This window comes from Ambystoma mexicanum, chromosome 1q (assembly GCF_040938575.1).
Source record: "Ambystoma mexicanum isolate Mex_15411 chromosome 1q, UKY_AmexF1_1, whole genome shotgun sequence".
In the NCBI taxonomy this organism is placed as follows: domain Eukaryota; kingdom Metazoa; phylum Chordata; class Amphibia; order Caudata; family Ambystomatidae; genus Ambystoma; species Ambystoma mexicanum.
Genome location: NC_090922.1, coordinates 925417029 through 925441423, shown reverse-complemented (window position 1 = coordinate 925441423; position 24395 = coordinate 925417029). Strand labels below are relative to the sequence as shown.

Genomic DNA, 24395 nt, shown 5'->3' with positions numbered 1-24395 from the left:
GAACACATTAGTGAGCCCTTTCAGAAACTGTGAAATTAAAGGGATCTTAAGTAAGAACACTCATCAGACGAGCGCTTAAAGATGGACAGCGCTGCCAGGTAACCTTTAATGGTACCCACTTGCAAGCCCCTGTGGGCCAAAGAAAGCAAAAAGGACAGAACCATGGGGATGTCACATGCAAAAGGATCCACATTCCGAACTCTGCACCAGTCGCAGAACTTACGCCAACGGCAACGGTACAGAGACTTAGTTGCTGGCCTTCGGGCCGAAAGCAACACCTCCATCACGTCTTCAGGGAGGTCCCAATCCCTATACCTCAACCTTTCAGAAGCCAAGCGTGAAGGTTGAGGGATCTGACCTCTGGATGGAGAACCAGACCCCCCTCCCGTGAGAGCAGATCGTCTCGGTAGGGAAGACGACGTGGAGGGCAGATGGACAAGTCGAGAAGGTCCGGGTACCACGTCCTCCGAGCCCACGCCGGAGCAATGAGGATCATCCGGGAACCGAACTTCCGCAACCTCCGCAGCACTTGCGGGATGACGGGGACTGGAGGAAACGCGTACAGCAGCGGGAACGACCAATCCACCACGAACGCGTCTCCTAAGGCCCCTCTTGGAGGAAATTCCCGCGAGCAGAACCTCCCGCACTTCCGGTTGACACTGGAGGCGAAGAGATCCACTTGAGGGGTCCCCCAAAGGGCGAAGATCTCCAGGAGAATCTCCTGAGCCAACTCCCACTCGTGAGAGATCGCGCTCTGCCTGCTCAGAGCGTCCGCCGTCACGTTTTCGACTCCGGCCAGATGAACTGCCGAGACCGAAACTTCCTGCTGGATGGCCCAGAACTCGAGCTGCATCGCCTCCCTGCACAGAGGAAGTGACCCTGCCCCCCCCTTTTTGTTGAGGTAGTGCATGGCCACCGTGTTGTCCGTCAGGATCAGGACATTCCTTCCTCGCACAGTCGGCAGAAAAGCCATCAGGGCTAGCCTGACGGGCCTCAGCTCCAACAGATTGATATGGAGTCTGGACTCCGACGGAGACCAACGACCGCTGACTGTCAGCTCGTTGGCATGAGCTCCCCATCCCGTGAGGGATGCATCCGTCACGATCGTCACCTCCGGCCAGGGAAGCCAAAATGGAGCCCCCTTCATCAAGTTGCCTTCGACGGCCCACCACAGAAGGTCCTGGGCGACCGAGGGCGGCACCTGAATCGGGTCCGACATCCTGCCGGAGGACTGCGACCATTGCATCTTGAGTGCCCACTGCAAAGATCTCATGCGCAGGCGAGCCTCTGGCACCAGAAGAATGCAGGATGCCATGAGGCCGAGCAACCTCAAGAACTCGAACGCAGGGAGCGTCTGGGCATGCTGAAACTTGTGCACCATCTGCTGAATGTGAAGAGCCCTCACCTGGGGAGGAAAACACTGCCCCAGGGAAGTGTCGAGCACTGCTCCGATGTACTGGAGCCTCTGCGTTGGCGTCAAATGGGACTTCTTTAAATTGAGGGAGAAGCCCAGCCTGTGGAGGGAGTGGCAGGTGACGGACAGATGATCCAGGACTTGCTCGGGAGAGCTCCCCCTGATCAACCAATCGTCCAGGTAGGGGTAGACGTGAATCCCCCCTTGCCTGAGATGCGCTGCCACCACCACCATGAGCTTGGTGAAAACCCTCGGGGCGGAGGTCAATCCGAACGGCAGGACCCGAAACTGAAAGTGCGAGTCGCCAACCGCGAACCTCAGGTACTTCTTGTGCTTGGGATGGATCGGCACATGGAAGTAAGCATCCTTGAGGTCGAGTGACACCAACCAGTCCTGAAGCTGAAGGGCCTGGAGGACTTGAGAGAGAGTAACCATCTTGAACTTGTCCTTCCTGAGGAGTTTGTTCAAACCGCGCAAGTCCATGATGGGTCTCAATCCCCCGTCTTTCTTGGAAATCAAAAAATAAGGGGAATACCATCCCTTGTTCCTCTCCGCTACAGGCACCAGTTCTATAGCGCCTTTCTCCAGCAGGGCTTGAATTTCCTGCGCAAGGAGCGGATCCGGACACTTCAAAGAGAGGTTCCCCGGTGGATTGTCGCGAGGCCTGTGCCGAAAGGGAAGACAGTAGCCGTGGGCTATGATCTCCAGAACCCACACATCTGAAGTAATGGCTTGCCACTCTACAAGATGCTGCGCCAGCCTTCCCCCAACCGGCGAACCATGGGACATGGCCTCATGACTGAGTAGGAGCGGCTGCGGCGTTACCCGAGGGCAAAGAGGTAACTGCCCGAGCGGCCTTGGCACCACGGGTACCCTGTCGTCCACCTCTGGTACCCCTGCGTTGGCCTCTTTGACTGCCAGCTCCTCTCGCTCTACTGAAGGATGAGTAATAGCGAAAGGAACCACCCCTCCACTGCTGTCCCCTAGGACGAAAAGGCGGAGGTTGGCGAACTGCAGCGCCCAACGACTTCGCTGCAGCTTTTGAGGTCTGCAACCTCTCAAGGCTCTCGTCAGCCTTGCTGCCAAAAAGGCGTTCACCATCAAAGGGCATGTTGAGGAGCCGGGACTGCACATCAGGAGCAAACCCCGACTTCCGCAACCACGCAAACCTGCGTATCACGGTGCTCGCCGCCATGGACCCACTGACGCAATCAGCCAAGTCCAGACCCGACTGAACGGACTCACACATGGCATCCTTACCATCCTGGACCATAGCAAGGAAACCCTCCCGTTCAACCCCTTCGGGAATATGTTCAGCCGCTAACGCAACACAGTTCCACAGAGTGTGCGTGAAACGTGACAAGGCACAAATGGAGTTGGCCGCCTGAAGCGCCATACCACCAGAAGAAAACACTTTCTTCGCCCAGCCATCAAAACGTTTGTCGTCCCTATCAGGAGGGATGGTAGGGTACGACGCCTGCTTTGCCGGGGCCGTGGCCGCCTGCACCACCAAACTCTCCGGAGTGGGGTGCCTGGTCAAGTAGCAGGGGTCGCTACTGGCTGGACGGTATTTACGCGACAAGGATCTGCCCACCGCCGGGAGACTCTCCGGAGCAGTCCAAGCCGCCACCACCCTTCTCTGTAAAGCCATATGGAACGGCAGAACCGGGTCAGTTGGGGGACCAACATCAAGGATGTCCGTCAGATCATCCTGCACAAACTCCCCTGGGGGAGCAGACCATCCCAAATACTCAGACACCCTAGCCATAAGGCGCCGGTACGAGAAATCGGCATGGGAGCCAGGCTCAGGCCTACAAAAGTCCACCTCCGGGGAGGTGTCCAGTCCACTGGCATCATGCAGTGACTGCCTCAAATCGTCAAACTGACTATGGCCCGAGACAATTTCATCAGGCACCAGACTAGGAACCAGGCCATCAGAATCCTCATCCGCCTCTGAAATAAATTCCAGGTGGCGAAAAGGCACCCGAGAGTGCTTGCTCTTAACCAGAGCCTTCCTAGGGGGTACACCCGTGACACGGGGCACCTCCGACACGAAAGGCGTCGATGGCGTCGAGAGGATCGGCGTCGACGTCGAGGAAATCGGCGTCGACGTCAGATGCAGCGCCTCCAGTATCGGTGGCGTCGACACAGCCCTCGAGGCCGGAGCCCCGAGCGTGTCCCTCGACGACCTGAACGTCGACGGCCTCGACGACGTCCTCGAAGCCGGAGCCTCGAGAAAGCCTGTCGACGCCCTCGACGCCTCAGACGTCGACGTCTTCCTCGAAGACTTCACAGGAGCACACGGTCTCGAACGCGTCGAGGACCGGGACCTGGAACGGGTACGGCGAGAACGAGCCTCCTTGTCCGAACGGGACCGCTCCCGTGACTCGTGCCGACCACTCATGCGAGCGGTGTCTCTCGACCTCACACGGCCGACCCCACTCGGGGGCGCGGACGGCTGAGTACCCTGCGACTCAAGAATCGCCAACATTTTCTTCCCGAAGGAAGCCCATTCCTCCGGCGTCGCACGGCTGGTGGGGTAACCGACGTGCCGGGCAGAATCCTCGGAAGAGGACCTGGAAGGCGACCGGTGACGGCGCTTCCGAGAATGCCTCGAAGAGGCTGAGGAGTGGCGAGACCCACTCCTAGAAGAAGACCGACGAGACTTCCGACGATGACGCGGAGAGTCACCCCTCGAATCATCCGTCGAAAGCCCCGCCGACTTCGACTTCCGGGGCTTGGACACCCGACCTACCGACAACTTCTTCTTACGTTCGCGTAAGGCTTTGGACGTGAGCGACAGGCAGTCAACACAGTCATCCGTGTCGTGGGCCTCCCCGAGGCACCAGAGGCAGGCGTCGTGAGAGTCAGTCACCGACATCTTGGACCCACACTCCCCGCACTTCTTAAAGCCCGGACGCGGGGTTGAAGACGAAGTAGAAGACATCGCCGAAATTCACAAACGAACAGGTTCGAAGAACCAGAAAGAACAGAACACCAAAGAGACGAGGCTTAGAACCGAGAAACACGAAGCAACACGTTCGCGGAAAAAACGGAACTGAGGCTACAGGCGTCGTGCGTCCTACTTATCACATCGGATGACGTCGGACGTCGGAGGAGGTCCTAGACGTCGGCGTATCGACGTCATCGACGCAGGACGCAGACGCCGGAAAAGTTTCCGAAGCAGCACAGCTGTGGTGATTACCTGTCATAGATATGGAATACGTCGGAGGACCCAATCCCCTCGAATTAGGTTTACTTTGTCTGAGTTTCAGGGGTGCGATGTTGTCAAGGGTAGTTAACATAATTTTGTTATATTCATTGACTAAAGTTTCTGGGTCTAAATGATCCTCTAGTTCGTTGAGGGTAGGTAGAATAGCCGGGATCACTGTCTCTGGTGATGCTCTTTTTATTTCTTGTTAGGCAAGGCGGGGCCATGATGGCAGCTGGTGGGAGGAGGTCTGGAGGTAGATAATTCAAATGACAGGAAGAAATGGTCTGTCCAAGGTTGAGGGATAATGGCTTTGATATTGGCTGTACAGTTGTAATCTACTAGCCAATCAAGGATTCTCCCTTTGTTGTGAGTGGGTTCTAAAGTCTTTTGCATCATGCCCAGATGGGAGAGGGAATTGGCAATGATGGTGGCATTTTTGTCTGAGGGGTCATTAAAGCCCAAATTGAAGTCCCTGAGGACAAGTATTTGGGAGGAGGTTTTAAGGTTGTTGGAGAGTAAGTTGTGGACGTCCTCCTCAAATGTCCCTAGAGGTCCAGGTGGTCTATAGATGAGGTGAGTAGTCAGTGTTTGGCAGCTGGCTAGTGGAAGTTTAATGGTGAGCGATTCACATGAATCGGATGCTATTGTAGGTGAAATTCTCATACCTAAACTAGTCTTTGCGATGATAGCAATACCGCCACCGCTCATATTGGTTCTGCCTTGCCTGAGTATTGTAATGTTTTCTGGGATTGCTAAGGAGAGTAGGGGTCCTGCTGCGTCGTGCAGCCAAGACTCTGTAATAGCGATGAAGTCCAAGTTATCGAGCACTATCAGATCGCAGATGTCTGTGGCATGTGTTGTCAGGGATCTGGCATTTATTAATCCCCCTTTTAGGGGGGGCTGTCGGATGAGACGGTTCAATTTTGGTAAAGGTGGGAGGAAGTCTCAGGTTATTGAGATGGGCAATATTAACCTTCTGGGTATTAGATCTTTTGTTAGTAGGAGGTAGGGTTCTAGTCAGAGGCTCATGGAGTTTCGAGAGTCTGGCTCTAAGCTTGGAATTTCTACGGAGTAGACTACATGGGTTGCTAGGAAACTCAGTTGAGGGACTTAGATCCGGGTGTTCCATGCTGGTGTCGGTATGGAGGATGGTCATGGTAAGATTATTTAGGGGTCTCGTGAGCACTGTGGGGAAGCTACTGTCCTCTCTATGGTGGAAGATAATTAGACGTAGGTACCATAGTAGGCTGCAAGGTGTGCTACTCATGATGTAGAACTAAATTCCAGTAAACACAGTAGGCACACATTCGAGTGGTGTTCTTGGTGTGGAGTTTACAGGGCAAATGCCCGCCTGTCATGTCTTGTGCTAGGACAGTATTGAGGTTTTCTTCTTATGTTGCGATGATGCCTGGGTGATATCGAAGATGGTGTGCCTGTTCTGTCGGTTGGGTAAGGTTATCCTTTTCTATAGGAGAACTGTCCAAGGGAGTAGGGGAGTACTAGGAGTGGGGCGTGCGGCTCAGCTATTTGGGGCTATGGGGGAAGAGGTTAACAGGGGTGGAGGTTGAAGGTAATTGCTAGCTTTGGAGGCTGCTGGGTGTTCTTGGGTGTCGGGCGGCCTGGGACTCAATTAAGATAGGTATCGATAGCATGCCCAGAGATTTGGAATGACAAGATAGTAGGAGCCTAGGTATCACTGATGTTATAATTGAGATATTCTTTGATTAGGATCTCCGAGTGTAGGGGAGTGATCTAGGTTTGGCGTGGCCCAGCAATAAGTTAAGCGCCTTGATTCCTGAAATCTAGTCGACAGGGGGGAGGCCCTGGCTTCCTAGAGTGGCAGGCAGTGGTTGAGTACCAAGATATGGTACACTTGGAAATGGGAGGGAGGCTAGTGTTACACATGTTGGCAGGCGTTAATTAAACACCTAAATTTGCTTTGCCTAGTTAGCAATAGTAGGGCCTGGGATTCACAAAGGGCTAGTGGTATTTCGAACGTTTAGAGTCGACAGACCTGGAATTTGGGTCAAAGGCATGGGTGTAAAAGAATTGCAAGCAGTACTTAAACGCCTCGATTTGAGAGACCTAGACAGTGAGAGAGAGGCCCTGGTTTCAAACAGTAGCAGGCAGTAATTAGAGAAGCTAGAATTCACACACCTAGATAACGGGAGAAAGGCTTAGGTTTCAAAGAGTGGCAGGCAGTGGTTATAACACCTAGATTTGAGACACCCAGACAACGGGAGAAAAGGCCTAGACTTCAAATAGTAGTAGGCAGTAGTTAGAATCTCTATACTTCAGGCTCCTGGAGAGCGGGAGAGAGGCCTAGGTTTCAGACAGGAGGGGGCGGCGCAGGCTAACATTCAGAGCACTAGCACAGTGTGGCACCCTCTAGAGGAATATTCCAGTATTCATTGTGGTACTTTCTAGTTGTGGTTCATGTCAGTATGTACAATTCTCTAAAGGTGCGACACAGCCCAATATTCACAGCACCATCAGTTTGATCCAGGCTAATATTCACAGCACTATCCCAGTGTGGTACTCTCCAGATGTGATTCAAGTCAATCTGAACAACTATCTAAGGGTGTGAAGCAGGATAACATTCACAGTTCTATCACAGTGTGCTACTTTATAGATGTGATTCAAATGTTATAGGTATGTTATAGGGTTCACCGTCACCAACGGAATTGGTCTACAGGTGCTCAGGCTGATCTGTAAACAAGAAGGCGGGTTAGGTTAGTCGGATGAAGAGGTAGTAGGAAAGTGAGAAAAGTGGTGTGCCGTTGGCGGCTTCAGTTCGGTTTTCACCGTGCGCTGAGCTCTGGTGTGAGTATCGGACCGATGCGAGACCTTGTGTGCTGTTGGTGCGGTTTGTTTGTTGATGCAGTATGGTGAAGTGCGTGCAGTTTGCTGAGCGAGAAGATGGTTGGTGGATTATCGGATGAATTGGGTATGCAGAGATTTGAGTTTAGGGTTTGTGGGTTATATGTCCTAGTCCTTACAGATCTTGTTCTACGTATCCAGTTGGCCTGTAGGTAGGCATCATTTCCACTTTTCTTCTTGTCCATCTAATTGTTAGGAGTGATGGCATTGCGCGTTACCGGCTGTGTTGTGTTTGAACTTTTTGTAATGGGACAGGGTGTGTCTAGCCCCCGCCCCCCTATGGTACTGGTGCTGTAGATTAACAGTCACCTACTCCCTTGCTATCTATTTCCGTCGGTGGTCTGTTGGTGCTTGTGTGTAATTTGGAGGCCAAGGTGCTATTGATAAATCTTCCTTGTCCTTCCCTCCAGATTTAGCTGCGTTTAATCCATGGTATCGTCCTATCAAATTGATCTCTCAGTTATTAAGTTGGTATGACGCAGATTGAATTCCTTAGATTCTGTTTACGATAGCTTAGGGGTATCCGGGATCAGTTTCTTCTCCATCATCGTTTCAGCAGTCTATATGCCCCCCGTAGGCGTTCTTCTAGTTATGAGGTGAAGAGCCAGGATTTGAGGAGATTTCTGAATAATTTCAAGTCAATATTCAAGTCAATACCAACAATTCTCAAAGGGTGCGACGCAGGCTAATATTCACAGTACTATCAAAGTGTGGTGCAGGCTAACATTCACAGTACTATCAAAGTGTGGTGCAGGCTAACATTCACAGTACTATCACAGTGTAGGCTAGTTTGCTAAGTGGCAGGGCTTCCAGGGTAGAGTTATTGCTCTTCTCCCCACCCCGCTTTACCGAATCACTGTCAAAGTTTTCCAGAACGTCTTCCATCATAAAGCATTCAAAACCCTTTTGGGATCCACAAACCACTTCTTAGACAATCAAAGCCAAAAACAGTACGTTTAATGCCGGGAACTCAAAATGAGACTTCTGCATCATTCAGGAAATGGAAATAACATGCACGTTATTTCTGCAGTTATTTTTAATTGACAATTTCCTATCAATTCAGTTAATTAAACTTTCAATGTGGTGGCATGGGGTTCGTAAACATGAAATGAAAGTCTTATTTAATGTGACGAATGGATGCGTTACTCCCCCTTGAGTATCCAACAACTGACCTTATGGGACAATTGCGAATCAGCCACAAAGAGAAAGGAAAATCCAAGCATCTCCCAACAGAACCGTCCAAAATGTTGTATGGGTTGGGACAAGATGTTCGGGCATCAGAACCTTTTGACCACTGTCAAAAGGTTGTATTTTGTCTTATGCGTGTACAGACGTCAGTCTGGAAAAAAGCCATCTGCTTGGGAATCTGAGGTGAGTAGGGTAAACTGTATGCTCGGTCTACCTTAGCATATCAGATAAGGGATGCACTGTGAGCTGGACTCCAGACTATACTACATGAAAATTCAGCTAAGTATGTAAAAGCATCGTCTAATTTTAGTCATAAAAGTGGTGTGCAGCAATGCGGCGAGTGCACAGCACACTGTATTACACAGCAGCAGTATGCGGAGGATATTAATTAGAGAGTGTTCATAACCGTCCGTTCCAGCAGATAGAAGGGTAGTCTGCACAGGTACTCTGAATTTGGGAGCCCATACATCAGTAGAAGAGCTTCCCTTCAATAATAAGGCACAGGGCGGCACACACACGCAAGGAGATTCTCCCTGGCACAGAAGAAAAATTCCATGAAAGGATAGGTGGGCATTTTGCATGCCAGACAGTCAATTCAAAGAATCCAGATAAACACAATTGCAGCATTGCACTTTTTACATAACTGGATAATGTAAGACAGGTATAATTGCCCCTTAGACATTAAAAGAAGAATTGTAAATGCTTGGAAAGTTGTAAATTAAGCAGAGAACGTTTCCTCCCTTCTAAATGGTAAGGAATTACATTTGTATGTTTCAGAATGCAGTCCTCAATGTACTTTTGCTCTAAACGGAGTAGTCACTCACAAACTTTAAACCACTGTCTGGAGCTTTCCCGGACTCTATGATTGGAGGGTTTAGTATAGTCGTATATAGGGTACTTTTGCTTCCCTATGCTCAACTATTAGAAACAGTGGTCAAGCAGTCAATACAACACTCTCAGGAGGGTTCAGGGTGGTGGATGAGATGCAAGGTAACACAGGTGTCAATGTGAATAGATGTTAGCACATACACACTCAATGTATACACTTTAGCTTTCTAAGTGTACAATAAAGGGCAGCTTTCAATAGAAAAGTGCCCAAGTCAAGTGTTTGCTTGCCCTAACAATAGAGTCAATTGTAGGGTCATAGGCAATTATATACATTCCATAAGCACTGCAAAGGTCCTTGGAGAAAGCGGGTGTTAAACACCTCTGAGTTACTACTTTACTATTCATCCATTAGCTTAGGTGATCTGTGATTGGCTGAGCAAAAGATATCCTGAAGCTAAACAATGAACAAAGATGTTACACGCAGGGCACATGTTCTGGAATCATCATTATTGTGTGATTCTATGGTGTTTGGGCCCTCACTCTTCAGTTTCACAAAGTGCCCCTGTGAGATTCTCCTGTGCTGGTGCTAGGATGAGTCAGAATAAAGCTACGTCTTTCTCTGAAAATCTGCGTATGTCATCTGCAGTCAGGGATCTTTGGTAATTGTCTGAACAAAGCTGCCTAATGCTCAGTAGTTTGGGTTGGGCAGCTGCAGGGGGCCTGTGGCATCAGGGCCAGATGCTAATGAGGTCTTCATGATGGAGGAGCCGCTGGAGGCTCTGGAAGAGGTCTACTGAAGCTCGGTGTGCGGCAGACCATTGTGGTCTGTTGGAGGCTTAGATCAGGTGCCACAGGAAGGCAGACACCTTCCATCAATGGTGAACAAATAAGGAGGTACTCCTGGGGAACGGGCACTAGTCCAGGGTGGTATGGTTTACAGGTTAATTTCAGCTTAAATGGCTGCAGGTAAATCTCTATCATCTGGGTCAGCAAGGTGCTCATGGCAAGCAAAGCTCCTCGAGTGTGGAGGCTGGTGCAAAGGTCGGTACCACTGACTCATCTTGGTAGTTTACAGCCTGGTTCCGGCAGGTGCTAAAGAGATTTGGCTCATAACGGATAGCTCAGAAATAAAGAGGTGGAGGGGGGGGCGCTGTTGCGCACAACGATGATGGCCGCCAGATTTGTGAGCTCCCTCTCCATCTAGAAATCCAGGGACCAGATATCCTTTTTGGAGCTGCCTGAGGTGCTATAAACCATGGCACAGACGGCCTAAGTAACCAACTGCAGCTCCTGCGTTCGAGAGAGCCGAAGTTCAGCCTGTCCGAGTCTGGACCAGCCCATGCTGCGGGCGCAATCCGCCTAAAAGCTCCGTGTAGAAACCACCTGCGACCGTGGATTCAGGGGGGCGTGAGGCCACGGATGGGCGGGGCCTGAGCCCATGGAACGCGCCTGGCCCTCGCGCATAGTTTGTGACTGAGACGCGGGACCCGGGCGGGGCGAGGAGGCATCGGCGGTCTGGGTGCTTGCCTGCGGTTGCCTGCGGTTGGGCTTTGGTGCCGCCCTGTGTCTTTTGGAGCCCCGGCGGGAGGATTGTGCGGGGCCGGCGTACTAATGCAGCGTGCTGGGACGGACGTCATACTCCGTCTCAAGTAAGGAGGTCGGAGATGTGGCGGTGGGGGGGAAGGAACCCATCCGACTAGAAATTAATCCTGCTGATCTGCCCTCCCACCCCCGCTGTCTAAAGGCCGATCGGGTTCGGGCCAACAATTCTGCAGTTCCTGACACGCGATACAGGTCTGACCCACCCGAGGGACTGCATGCTGCGATACGGGCCGCTGGGGCCACCCAAACATAAAAATAAGAACTGCACATATCCTGGATCCGAACAATATTAAACTACATATTGTGGACGTCCGCCATAGACACTCTGCGGCAACAACTGGCGTGTTGTCATTGAGGACGAGCTGTAGCCGACTCTGGCTGAGGTACCTAGCCTGGAGATCCTTTGTCGCCAAGCCCCAAGACTCCCCCCCAACAGAGTGTGCAGCGGCGCCGCATCACTGTGTTACGCGGAACGGCCGTATCCGCCTGCAATTGAATAAGAGGGCCGGAGAGGGGAAGGGGGCCATCTGGGAACTATCTACTCACCGCGGCTGGCGCAGCCTCCTCCCCCTTGCTGCTCCAGGCCTACTCGCCCTACTCTACACACACGGCCTTCATTTCCCAAATGAACTGATCCTGGGGGACAAACCTATAAAGAGCCCACATTGGCCGTCCAGCGTGATCTGTGCGCTGGAAGCTCCCTGAAAACTCTTGGAGGATTATAACGCCGCAAATCTACTTTACACTCATATCCTGTCTACATAATACGTGGGAGAACACAGTCCATTAGCGGTGGACAGCCCCCAATCCCCTGGAGCCTACTTGTAGCTCCCTCCACGAGAGTGCGGAGCACCCAACAACTTGTCATAAAGTGGAGGAAAGGGGGGAAGAATAAGACTAAAGAACAGTACGTTATCCGACATCATGAGCGAACCACAAAAACACTGGGAAGGGAGGCAAGACTCCCGGCAACAAGAAAAAAGGCCCAATGGATGCTTACACAGGTGGCCAAATTCAGACTACCACTACAGATGTACACATCAATGCTAAAGAGGTCCTGAGTACAGAGTGTGAGGAGCAGGAGGACAGGCGGACGACAGTGTCCACCATAGGCTCTCTCAACGCAAGGGTCGAGAAAGAGAGTGCACGTGTCACGGAAACAGAGAGCAGAATAAGCACCAACGAAGATGTCATTGCACACCATAGCCGAGACATCACCCAGCTCAAGGAGGCCATGTCAAAAATGCAGAATAAGTGCGAGGACCTTGAATCGCGATCAAGGCGAAACATCTGTGTAGTGGGAGTGACAGAATCATTCAGTAAGGGCCAAATGGAAAAGCAGTCTGAAGCACTACTTAAATCCGTATTTGGTCCGGAGGCGTTCTCGGAGCATTTCCTAGTTGAGAGAGCACATCGCACACTGGCCCCAGCCCCTAAACCAGGTGCACCACCACGCACGATAATTGCAAGACTCCTCAATTATAGGGAGACACAATCCTGCGGATGGCAAGGGAACCTGGAACGCTCCAATACGAAGGGAACCAAATACATATATACCCAGCCTTCTCCGCCGGGGTTCAAGCTAGTAGAAGATCCTATAAACCGGTAAAAAGACTCCTCAGAGAACGCCAAATTCCATACGCCTTGATGTTCCCGGCCAAGATGAGGATCCAACAGGCAGGAAGGGTGCACTTCTTTGAGTCCCCGGCCGAGGACACAGTACATTGAGACTTCTATACCTCTTCGTCCCAGAAGGGGCAGACCGGCACAAATTAACAGGCCTAGGCCGGAGGATTAGGCCACACCAGATGTTCAAACATCTGTAAGGCCGCTGTGCCACCAAGAATGCAGACTTAAGAAATAATGGTCTAGGCGGCTCCATCCAAGGTTATTGCTGGAGTGTTGGAGCCAAATTAGCGGTCATGTGGAGCAACATGTCCACCCCTGGAATGCTCCATGAGCTAATGGGGGTACATCATCAAGTTGGGGGTGATGATGTGGGAGGGAGGGGAGAGGGAGCGGGAGTTGGTGGCTTTGTAGTGGCTCTGACCAACTACGAGACAACGGAATGGATTATTTCCACCACAGGGTATTTTGTTCAGTTGAACGGTTCACAAAGGTTGATTGTTGGGTTAATGTTAAAACGTGGTTACTTGGAGACTGATGCTGACCGAATCGCAAAGATACTATTGCTCTGATAGACGAAATAGAGTCACGATTTCCTTTTACGATTCATGGGTGATGGGCTAAAGATAAAACTGTTGACGTGGAACGTACAGTGATTGAATAACCAGATGAAGGTCAAGAAAATTGGTAACTATGTCACTAGGCATGGCCCCAACATCCTAATGCTACAAGAAACCCATGCAACGGGAACGAGCAACTTACATATCCTTCCTAAATGGGGGTTATTACTATTATACATCCAAGTCTGGGATTCGGGTTGGAGGGCCATAGGGTTGATCAAGTGGGTATATATGTCATGGTATGGGGGAAGGTGGAAGGCCAGCAACTGCTCTTGGTTAACACATACGGGCCCAACATAGATGACCCCACTTTCTATATGGATATTTATCAGGTAATCACCTCACTCGATATTTCCAATGTGATTTTGGGGGGGACTTATGTTGCTCTAGATCCGGTACTTGATAGGTCCTCGAAAACCATCAGAGCCCCGAGCAAAACAGCCCTAGCGTTGAATCATATTCTCTCACATTTTTTATTGGCATATGCCTGCCGGGAAACACACCCAGGCAGCAGAAAATACACACATTACTCGTCGGTCCATGACTCTGAGTCCAAAATCGACTATTGGCTAATATCCACAGCCATGACCACAGCAATGAAAACATGTGAGATTCTTTCCCGCACACTTTGCGACCATTCCCCAGTGTCACTGGAGTTGGTGCTCCGGGACGGTCCCAGCCATTTAAAAAGGTGGAGAATGCCAGGTGAGATCCTTGGTGGTCCGGGGGTGGCGGAATCTCTTCATGTTGAAATAGTGGAATTTTTTACCAACAATATGGGATCGATGGAGAGGTGCTCCACAGTGTGGGAATCCTTCAAAGTGTGGGTCAGAGGGGTTCTGATGTCCAAGTCAGTTGGTATGTTGAAAGGTATCCGGGCTGAATTAACGGTCATAGAAAACAAACTAGATACATTGGAAAAAACATACACCCGTACGCAGAACAGTGAAATACTGGCTGACATGCACACAAATCTTCAGGAATTTGATAAGCTGGCCATCAGAGAAGTACGCTATATGGCAGCCCCCATGCGGGCGCGCAGATACGGGGAGGGCAACAAGGCGGCGAGAACATAGTCTAATTTATTTAAACACGATAAACAGCCCCATCAGATTACCAGTATACAAACTGCACAAGGGGAAGTACTCCTGAAAGACAAAGATATAAATGGGGAATTTGCTGGATTTTATACAAATCTGTATACAAACAAGGATAAGAAGTCACAAACAGAAATTGAATCATATCTTGAGGCTCTCTCCCTCCCAAAACTCCCTGAGGAAGAGCGATTGACAATGGATCAGCCAGTAACGACGGAAGAAATAACGGAAGCAATCAAAGCTATTTCCATCAGGTAAAGCACCAGGTTCAGATGGGTTGGGGGCCGAATTTTATAAAGAGTTCCACGTGGAACTGGTTCTGGTTCTGGTATTAATGCAGGTATGGGAAGAATCCCTTGAAAGCGGCATACTACCCCCCACTATGAGAGAGGCTGTAATTACGGTGCTTCCTAAGCCGCGTCGACCACCACAGGACGTCTCCTCCTATAGGCCCCTTTCCCTCATAAATACCGACGCCAAGATTTTCGCGAAGGTGCTGGATAATCGTCTCTTACCTGTAGTCCCCGCACTAGTACATCCTGATCAGAACGGGTTTATTCCCACAAGATCCACAGCCCTAAATCTCTGCAGGCTCTTCGGCATAAAGGCACAAATAGACACAGGTAGAAATGCGGTGGCCATATCCCTAGATGCCGAAAAGGCCTTTGACTCTGTGTCATGGGTATATCTCCTTGCCGTACTGAAGGCATTTGGGGTGGGCCCCAATTTTATTAGATATATTAAACTATTATATACGGACCCAGGGGCACGGGTGTTGACCAACAGATCCATTTCCGAATTTTTCCTGCTGGGTAGGGGCACTAGGCAGAGCTGCCCATTTTCGCCCCTATTATTCGCATTAACTATAGAATCTATGGCGGCTGCGGTGCGGCTACAACATTCAGACAGGGGGATTAGCATGAAAGGGTTTACTCAGCTGATATCATTATACGCTGATGATACGCTATTATATGTCCGGCAACCGGAAATAAACCTGGCACCCATCATGGCAGAAATACAGGAATTTGCAGCGTATTCAGGGTACACTGTTAATATGGCTAAATCAGAAATATTCCCACTTAAACCAGCTACCAAATGCCCCGACATTACACAAGGTCTTCAGTGGTCGGAACAACACATTAGATACCTAGGAGTCCTTGTATCCAGGGAGAAGAGTACATTATATGCAGACAATCATGAAAACGCATTGCAAATGATACATACGAAATTACAGATGTGGGGACACCTCCCGATCTCACTCTACGTGTGGCCGTCCTCAAGATGGTCATCTTGCCCAAGCTACTTTACCTTTTTGTTAACATCCCCATATGGCCTGGTAGGGCCTTCTTCGCCAGACTTCGATCCATGGCGGTGACATTCCTTTGGAATGGGAAGACAGCAAGGATAGGGTGGGAAAAAATTACAGAGCCATACGCTTCAGGTGGATTGGCTGCCCCCGACTTTGAGCTTTTTGCTATTACGTCTCCCAGGCTCAATTTGCAAAGTACTGGTACAATGTCTCATCCAGAACACCCCATACATGGATAGAGCAATAAACCACACACACCACGAACATACAATCCGTTATCTTAGATTCACGATACAGGGATACCTGTGACTATAACCCAGTGAGTTGCACTGTCAGGGCATGCGAGGCCATTTACAGGAAACTTAAACTTGAGACACCCTACAACCCAGAAATTCCCCTCTGGAATTTCCCAGGCTTTTCGCCACCCATGACTGCAGTATACAAGAATCCTGGAATCCACATCACAAGATGAAATTGGGTGTTATGTTCATTAATGGGAGGTTTGCAACCCTGGAGGAGCTGGTGCGGGCACTGGGAGGTGGGCCGCTAAAAACCTAAAAACACTGCAATACTACCACATGAGAGCTGCGTTTCAAAAGAGATGGCCGCTCTTCCCAGACCAACCTCCCCCCCCCACACACCCATGCATACAGTTGATAACCTCCGAAGGAGGCCTAGGGATCTCCAAGCTGTATGAGGCAGTGCAGGCTCACACCCCTACGGTAAATCGTATTAAAGAAAAATGGGAGAGGGACCTACAGATGTCCATAGAAGACGGGAATTGGGCCAGGTACTGTTCCCTCACCAAGAACATTTCGCTCAACGCTGGGCTACGGCTAATTCAATTTAAAATCCTAAACCGGTTACATTACACACCGGCACTGGGAGTGCCCGGTGGTGGCTACATTATGGAGTGATGTGGCTGCGATGCTGGAAGAGATAGGAAGAGATAGCGCAGGTCCCCCCGGAATTGACTCTGCAGAAATACTTGTTTGGTGATATTGGCAAGTGCTCAGAGAAGGTTAGAAGGCTGTTCCAGTGGCCAAAAAGTGCATATTACTGAAATGGAAAGACAAGGGTCCACCCAGCATGGAACAATTTCTTTGAGAATTAACATATGTTAATGAAACAGAAGAACAATATGTATTGACACAACCGGCAACATGTAGGCCAAAAGACATATGGGGCCCGTTCAGGGGATATTTATGTAACATGATTTCGGATGACGAAGAATCTTTTTGATATTTACTGTATGTATGAAACACAATGTATATTGTTTAATTATTGATTTGGCAATGTAGTTCTCTCTGTGACCACGAATAAAAAGAGTTTAAAAAAAATAAATGAAATAAAGAGGTGTAGTAAAAGTATTTTTCCTACTATTTTAGCTAACGTGCATGTATAGTCCCTCTCCAATGAAGACCCATTGCCCATAACGTCCACAGTATTTATTGGCAAAGTCTACAATATTATTTCATGTATAATATATGTAAAACAGTAAATGAATGAAAAAAGTGAAAATGTGTCGAAGACAAACTCTCTTGGATTCCGTAACATTAAGGGTGCGAAGAACATAACAAAAGCAAAAAACATTCCCATCTGACACAAATATAAATGTTGAAAATTATGTATTGACAAATGTGACTACAACACTGAAATAACTAACATCCTCCAATATAATATACATTTATGAAATACATATATTTAACATAAATTGAAAATTGCAATAACTTTCTGCAGGAAACCCAATATTTGTAATTTTGGCATCGACACCTTTTCACCCAGAGTAAGGTATTGTACACAGTTTTCTGGACATGACACAGATATGTCAATAGTTACATTCTGTGTTAAACCCTACATGTTTCTGTTTTAAATGCAAAAAAGCTGGACATTCTCTCTAGAGGTAACAATAGGTACAGTCCATAATATTGTAATCTGGAAGGTCTTGTGGTGGCTTAAATAAGGTTCAAATCGTTTTGGTGGGTCAATGCAGTATGCAACATCTGATGTAATCGCATTGCATTACGCAACGCTGCAGATGTAATTGCGGGCTCTTTGGAACGCACCGACACAAGGCTACTTTTTCCAAAGTTGCATTCCATCTGGAAGAAGGATGCAGCTACCGAATCTTTCAATTAAGGTACAGAGACCTAGGCTTACTTTGGAATAGAAATATATTAATATTTTTCTTTCCTGTCTCCAAGCGTGGAGTTAGTAATGTTTTTTCATTACACCTTTCTGCTCATTTATCATGTGTAACTAAGCTATTCCCTTCAACATTTTGAAAGACATACGTTTTTATCAACACGTTCCCAATATTGTTTGAGGTGAATGGCCTTCACATTTACAGGTACTTCTGGGAAATAGCTATGCAGTTGAACAGGCGTGTAGTAGAATTGATGCAGGTATTTAAAGTGGATTAGCTTAAATCTGTCCTTTAGAGACACCTTACTTGTCCCTTCACAACAATATCTCTAATCCTGACCTGAGATCTCGTGTCCCAGAGAGAGCTCCCATTTTTCCTACTTGGGGAGGTCTTCGTCCATTGCCTGGAGTGGATGCACATGGCGTACATGATTGAGACCACTCTATTATTGGCACGCCCCCCCTGAATAAGAACCGGGGCTGTAACACAATTTTAATCAGGAAGACTGCCATAGAAGCTGAAGGGCAGGTTCCCCCATCTGGCCATAGCGCCTTTAGCCTGTTCTAGTACTAGTACCCTCTGGTAGTTGTACTTACATAGGACAGCTGTGTCCCAGGCAATGTTGACCCCTAGATATCGGGTCTGAATAGTATGCCACTGAAAACCCCATCGTTAGTGGGAACAGAACCCATTTTGCAGCATTAACTTTAAGCCCTGAAAAGACTCTGTAAAACATTGCTCATAATCGGGTCTAGGTTACGTCTGGGGTCGTGAATGAAGAGCACCATATAATCCGCGTAGAGGGAAATCACCACCTTGTGCTTGTATAGTTGAACCCATCTATGCAGATGAATCTCCCTTATTCTCTCCGCAAGTGGCTCTATTGCCAGTACGAATAATAACAGCGACAGGGGGCATCCCTGTCGGGTGCTCCTCCCCAATTGTATATTTGGTGTGAGCTGACCGTTCACCCGTATTCTAGCAGCAGACAGCGTGTAGAGCAGCAACACCATAGCTATGAATTGCTCCCCCATCCACACCCTATGCATCACCGGAAACAGGAAGGGCCTTTCCACAGAATCAAACGCCTTGGTAGCATCTAACAAGGCAGCCACCATCAGGTCTTCGTTTCCCACCACTGAGATCAGCCCAAACATCCTCCATATCCCATAGGAGGTGGAGCGTCCCGGGATGAACCCAGAGTAATCCGCCTTAACCATTGTATGCATTAGGGGTGCTAATCGAGAGGCTAGAATTCTGGCCAGGATTTTATTCTCTAGGTTAATGAGAGAAATTGGTTGGTATGATGAGCAGTCATTGGGGGCCATATCTGGTTTGAGCAGTACCACCACCATCGCCTCTCGCAGAGATTCCAGTAACCTGACCTCCTGCAGACTTTGATGGTACATCTACATCAGATGGAGAGCAAGCTTCGCAGCATAGTATTTGTAAAACTCTGCCGTAAACATGTCAGGCTCAGGAGACTTCCCAGACGGGAGAGACTGAATAGCACCACGCACCTCCTCCAAAGAGTCTGGGAGACCCAACCTCTCTCTTTCCTCATCTGTGCACCAGTGTAGAGCGACCTGATACAAGTATTTGTTAATTTCGTCCTGGGAGAGCTGCATATGGGAAGAGTATAGCGGACCACAGAACTGACAGAATTCTAGTATGCTTTCCAGGTCCACAAATCTCTCCACTCCTTGTGTGGCTGTTACTGACAGGACCCGTTCTTCTTGGCCATCTAACCTTGCAGCTCTTGCCAGTAGCCTGCCCGGCTTTTGTCCCTCCCCATATTGCCGTACCGCTGTTTTCCACCCAATTAGTTTAGCTTCCCCATGTGCTAGTTCGTTAAACATTCGCAGGTGCTTCATAATTTCTGCTTGTTCTAGAGATGTTGGTGTGATTGAAGCCAACTACAATACACGTATGTGGACCTCTGTGTCAGCTAGTTCCTTTGTTATTTGTTTCAACATCCCTGATTCCCTCAATATGCACTACCCTCTTATTACACATTTAAAGCTCTCCCAGAGAACCCCGGCTGACCTCACCGACCCTACAGTGATCTCAAAAAACATATCTATCGCACCCATTAGGGCTTCTCGGAACAGTGTGTTTGTCAGGCCCTCACTTTTAAACACCCAGGGTACCCTCCCCCTTCCGCGGCCCACCGGTTCTACATTCAGTATTACCAGGGCTTGAGCTGATAATGTGCATGCTAGGATGACTACCTCTGTGACTGCCCCTAACAGCTAATGGAAGGCCAAAATGAAGTCCAGTCACGATGCAGAGTTATGAACAGATGAATGATATGTATATTATCCTGATTTCTTAGTCTCCAGACATTTTCAACCTCCCATGTTTGACACATGACCTGCAGTTTGCCCGTCCCCTTGGGTGCCAAGTGGTGGGAGCCTCCTGTGCGATCCCGGCCCCGGTCCATGACTACATTGAAGTCCCCGGCCCAGATGGTTTCCCCAGGTGGAAGCCTTCCCAAGTGAAGGTCTATCCACTCAAGTGTTGCTACAGTGTCTTGATTCGGGCCACAGTAATTGACAAAGGTGTAGAGTCGACCTTGTATATTTCCCTGCACTATTAGGCCCCTTGCCTCCCAATCGTTAATTGTGGTAAACGTTCGAAACCCAACAGAGCTGTGAATGAGAATGCACACACCTCTCGCATACGAGGAGCAAGATGATAAGTAGCGGTTGCATCCCCAGTTTTCCCCAAATTTTGATTCCCCCTCCGATGTTAAAGGCGTCTCCTGTAATAACACTATTCCCACCTGATGTCGCTGCATTTATAGTAGGACCTTGCGACACTTATGGACGATTTAGCCCCCTTATGTTCCACATGATACTCCTAAGTGACCCGGTCATTACATGCCCTTGGTAACATTCCTGTTCCGGGTTAATGAATCCGCTCAATGCGGTCCCATATGATACATCTTTGCTTGTCCCAGTTGCGTGACACTTGCCCTTTCTGAGTCTCAATGTTCCCCCATTCTACCTTCCAGTCCCCTCTCCCCGCTCACCGACAACTCCCAACCTGTGAGTGATCTGATACCCCATCCCCACCCCCAGATGACAATCCCAACAAATCAGCATCACCCTACCTCCCCTTTAACAAACTTGAGCTTCTGCATGAGGGGCAGCTAGGTGCTCAGCCATCCACAACACCCCCTCTACATAAACACTCATGCCCCGGCTATCATTACGGCCTATTAGCCATACCGGTGTCGTCAGATGACCACAAGCAGGAATATGCTATGCTAGGTGCAGTGTCACCCATTGTTTCCCCCCCATGTCTGGGGTTCTGTGGCAACTGTTGGAGGAAAGCGTTGGCTTCGCCCAGAGTGTGGTTAAAACGTGTATGCTTTCTGTGTTCTATTTGTAATTTGGCCGAGAACATCATGGCATAACGTATACCCCTCTCCCATAGCCTTTTCTTCACGTCCATGCACGTTCTCTGAGGTGCTTGCACCTGGTCTGAGAAATCCGCAAAGAGTTTAATGGTGTCTCCTTTGTATGTCAGCGTTCCTTTTTCTCTAGCCTTATGAAGAACTAGATATCTGTCCCGGTAGTTCAGCATTCGGGCTATGATCGGGCGCAGAGGGGCCCCGGGTATCTGCTTCTTCCCACCTGGTATCCAGAGCGCTCTTTCCACTGGTGGTGATAGTGCGCGGTACAAATATCCTTTAACATCAACATCAACATAAATAGCGCTGAGAATTCTTCCACTACCAGTGCTTCTCTCAGGATCTCTTCGACTAAAAGGTTCCATGAATCTCTGCTCCACTGCTTCAGGCACTCCTATTATTCGCAGATTTTTCCTCCTGGATTTAGATTCGAGATCTTCTGGTTTCCCAGCCAGTTCTTTTAGTGCCCGTTTCACTTGTGTCATTTCCCTGGATGTTGACGAAGAGGCATCCTCAATCATGGACATTCGCCCTTCTACTTCGTCTAATATCGCTCTGTGCTCATCAAGGAGGACCTGCATGTGGTCCACTTTACATGTTAGGGTGTCCATCTTCCCATCAAGAGATTGTATGCTGTTCTGCAGCTGATTAAACATCTCCTTGATGTTGTGAAAAGTGACTGAAGTATCGTGGGTCATGGACAGAGCGCTCCCATCAGGTAAATCATCCATGCTCTTATGATTTTTTTTCGCCTGGGAGGGGTTTTAAAATTGAAGCTTTGATTGTTGTTGCCCCCCCCTTTGCTCACTTTCGACATATTGCTAGACGACAGGGACAGGACCGTTTTCAATCTACAGGTCCCTCTGATTCACTGAGCACAGTTTCCCAATGTGGAATATGGTTGCCCAGCTCGGTGTCCCCTGTCGCAAGCCCGACGTCCTGGCGGATCTTTCGGAACGCCACCGCACCCGATCCTAGCTGTCCAGTCTGCAAGCCCCCGTTCAGCAGTTTTAGGTGATCACTTCACGTGTAGTCTAGAGCGATTTCTCCATCTCCGCAACCTCAGGCACTATGGTGTTTTACTGCTCCTTTGCTGTTGTAATGGGCTCCGAATCAGTGATCAGACCACTGTTTTGTGTGGAGTGTGCCAGCACGATGCTAATGTATCACTTTCCGAGGGTGTAGGAGGTTGTGTTTGCGGGCCAGTGCATCAGCCTTGGGTCTTGCTTGGTGAGGTGTTTCAGAGTTTATAGTGCATACCGAGCGGTCAGTTGCCCATAGGTTCCGCCATTAATTTCCCTGTTTAAGTGGGTCGGAGGTGTTGCTCCTACCAAGCAGCCTCTAGCAGACCCTAGCAGCCTGTGTCCGGACTGAGGGTGGGAAGGAGAGAAGGACCCAATCCCACACCCTGGGCCTGCCCGCCTCCAGTGCAGCCGCCTCATTGCACAGGGTTGACACGTACCTCTGTTGTGTGCCCTGAGGTCCACCAGCGGGCTGCGCCGTGTGATCTCGCCCGCTGTGGGCGCCTTTCGTGCTGTGTTTAACTTGGTTGCACTGTGTAGGGTGATCCTCTGTCTACTCCGGAGTTGCTCCTAGGATCTCCCCTGCAGGCATCACCAGGCTGCACCAAGCTCTCTCCAGTGTTTTTCCCGCACCCGGGGTCGCGTATTACTTGCAGCCACCAATTGCTCCTCCAACCGTGCTCCTGCTTCCAACTTGGACCAATAGCTGGCCTGACACCGTTCTGGGCGACAGCGCCCACTGCCTCGGGGCCGTGACTTGCCCCCACTCGAGGGATACTCTATCCTCTCGGGCGTTGCGTCGCAGCTACCTCCAGCGTGGTGGCCACCCCTCAGCTCCTGTCTTCACCTCTCTGACTTAATCACCGCGGCACGCAGTTGTTTTATCCCTCACAGGACCGCCTCCTTCTCTGGGTATTCTCTGAGCCCAGTCCTGAGGCCGCTGTGCAGGGGGTGGGGGGGGGGGGGTCTCTGGCAACACTGACTGTTGCTTTACTTCTCGGGGTCCAACAGGCTCCAGATTTTGCCCGAATGCGGACGGGACCTTCACATTGCTTGACACTGCATAAAACTGTTTGAGTTAGCCAGGGGTCGACAGGATCTTGCCCGGATCTAATGAGGTGCAGGAAGCTCACGGGCTTGCAGCCATCTTGGCTGGGCTCTCTAGCGTCCTCCATGGGACAGTGTTCAAAGCACCAGTAAGAGAAAGTCCCAATCAGTGGGTACAAACATTAAAACATTTCAACAGCCACCCAATGAATGGGGGTTGCTACATTCAAGCTTTGTGGGCTTCTTACCTGGGAAACTCTCCGGATCCGGGTAAAACCATGAGTCCAGACATCTGATTCATACTGGTCTTATCTGCCCTGAGCTAGCACAGATATGACCATATATAGCTACTACCTTAAGAAACTAAATCTCTCATATCAATAGGGACTGGCTGCAGTACAACACACTGGATTTTAATAGGAGTGATTGATAGGCTCACCTTGATGTGATTTGGTCCCCAAATTTGATTAAAGGCTAACCTCATAGCCAACTATAAAAAGGTACATTGAAATGTGCCTTCTTAAAGAGTTCTAGGCCTACAGCTAGTCAAGGAAGCCGGGGCCAGGTTTTGAATACAAAATAAACCAAACAAACTAATAGGTAAACCAGCTGGGACAAAAGTGAAAAACTAAAGGGAAGCTGCCTCAGAGCCTCACAGTAGGACATTTTTTAATCACACAATTGAACAAAGGTACTTGCTGGGGGGACCTTAGATTCTGGCTGTAATTTGCTGCAACTCCTATAAAGTTACTAACATGGAGTGGAATATATCATGGTCAATTCCACTCTACTGTATGATGAGGTGCCCTCTGTAGCCCTGCAACGGACTATAACCAGAGCCTTCCTTTCTATAGCTATAGTAGTGACAGCACCTGTGGGACATTCAAGGGGCACAAAAAACCAGTGAGGGGAACTAGGCTGGCATAGCTTTGAGATTTGGGGTTGGCAGAGTCTTGAGCATGCCAGGGAGCTGTGGCCCAGTGG

The 24395-nt window shown here is 49.4% G+C and overlaps 1 protein-coding gene across 1 annotated transcript in view; it reads right to left on the bottom strand.

Annotated features, from left to right (window-relative positions):
- DPH5 (diphthamide biosynthesis 5) overlaps window positions 1-24395 on the bottom strand; it is an 843469-nt gene that overhangs the window by 732090 nt on the left and 86984 nt on the right. The gene's annotated exons all lie outside the window — the stretch shown is intronic.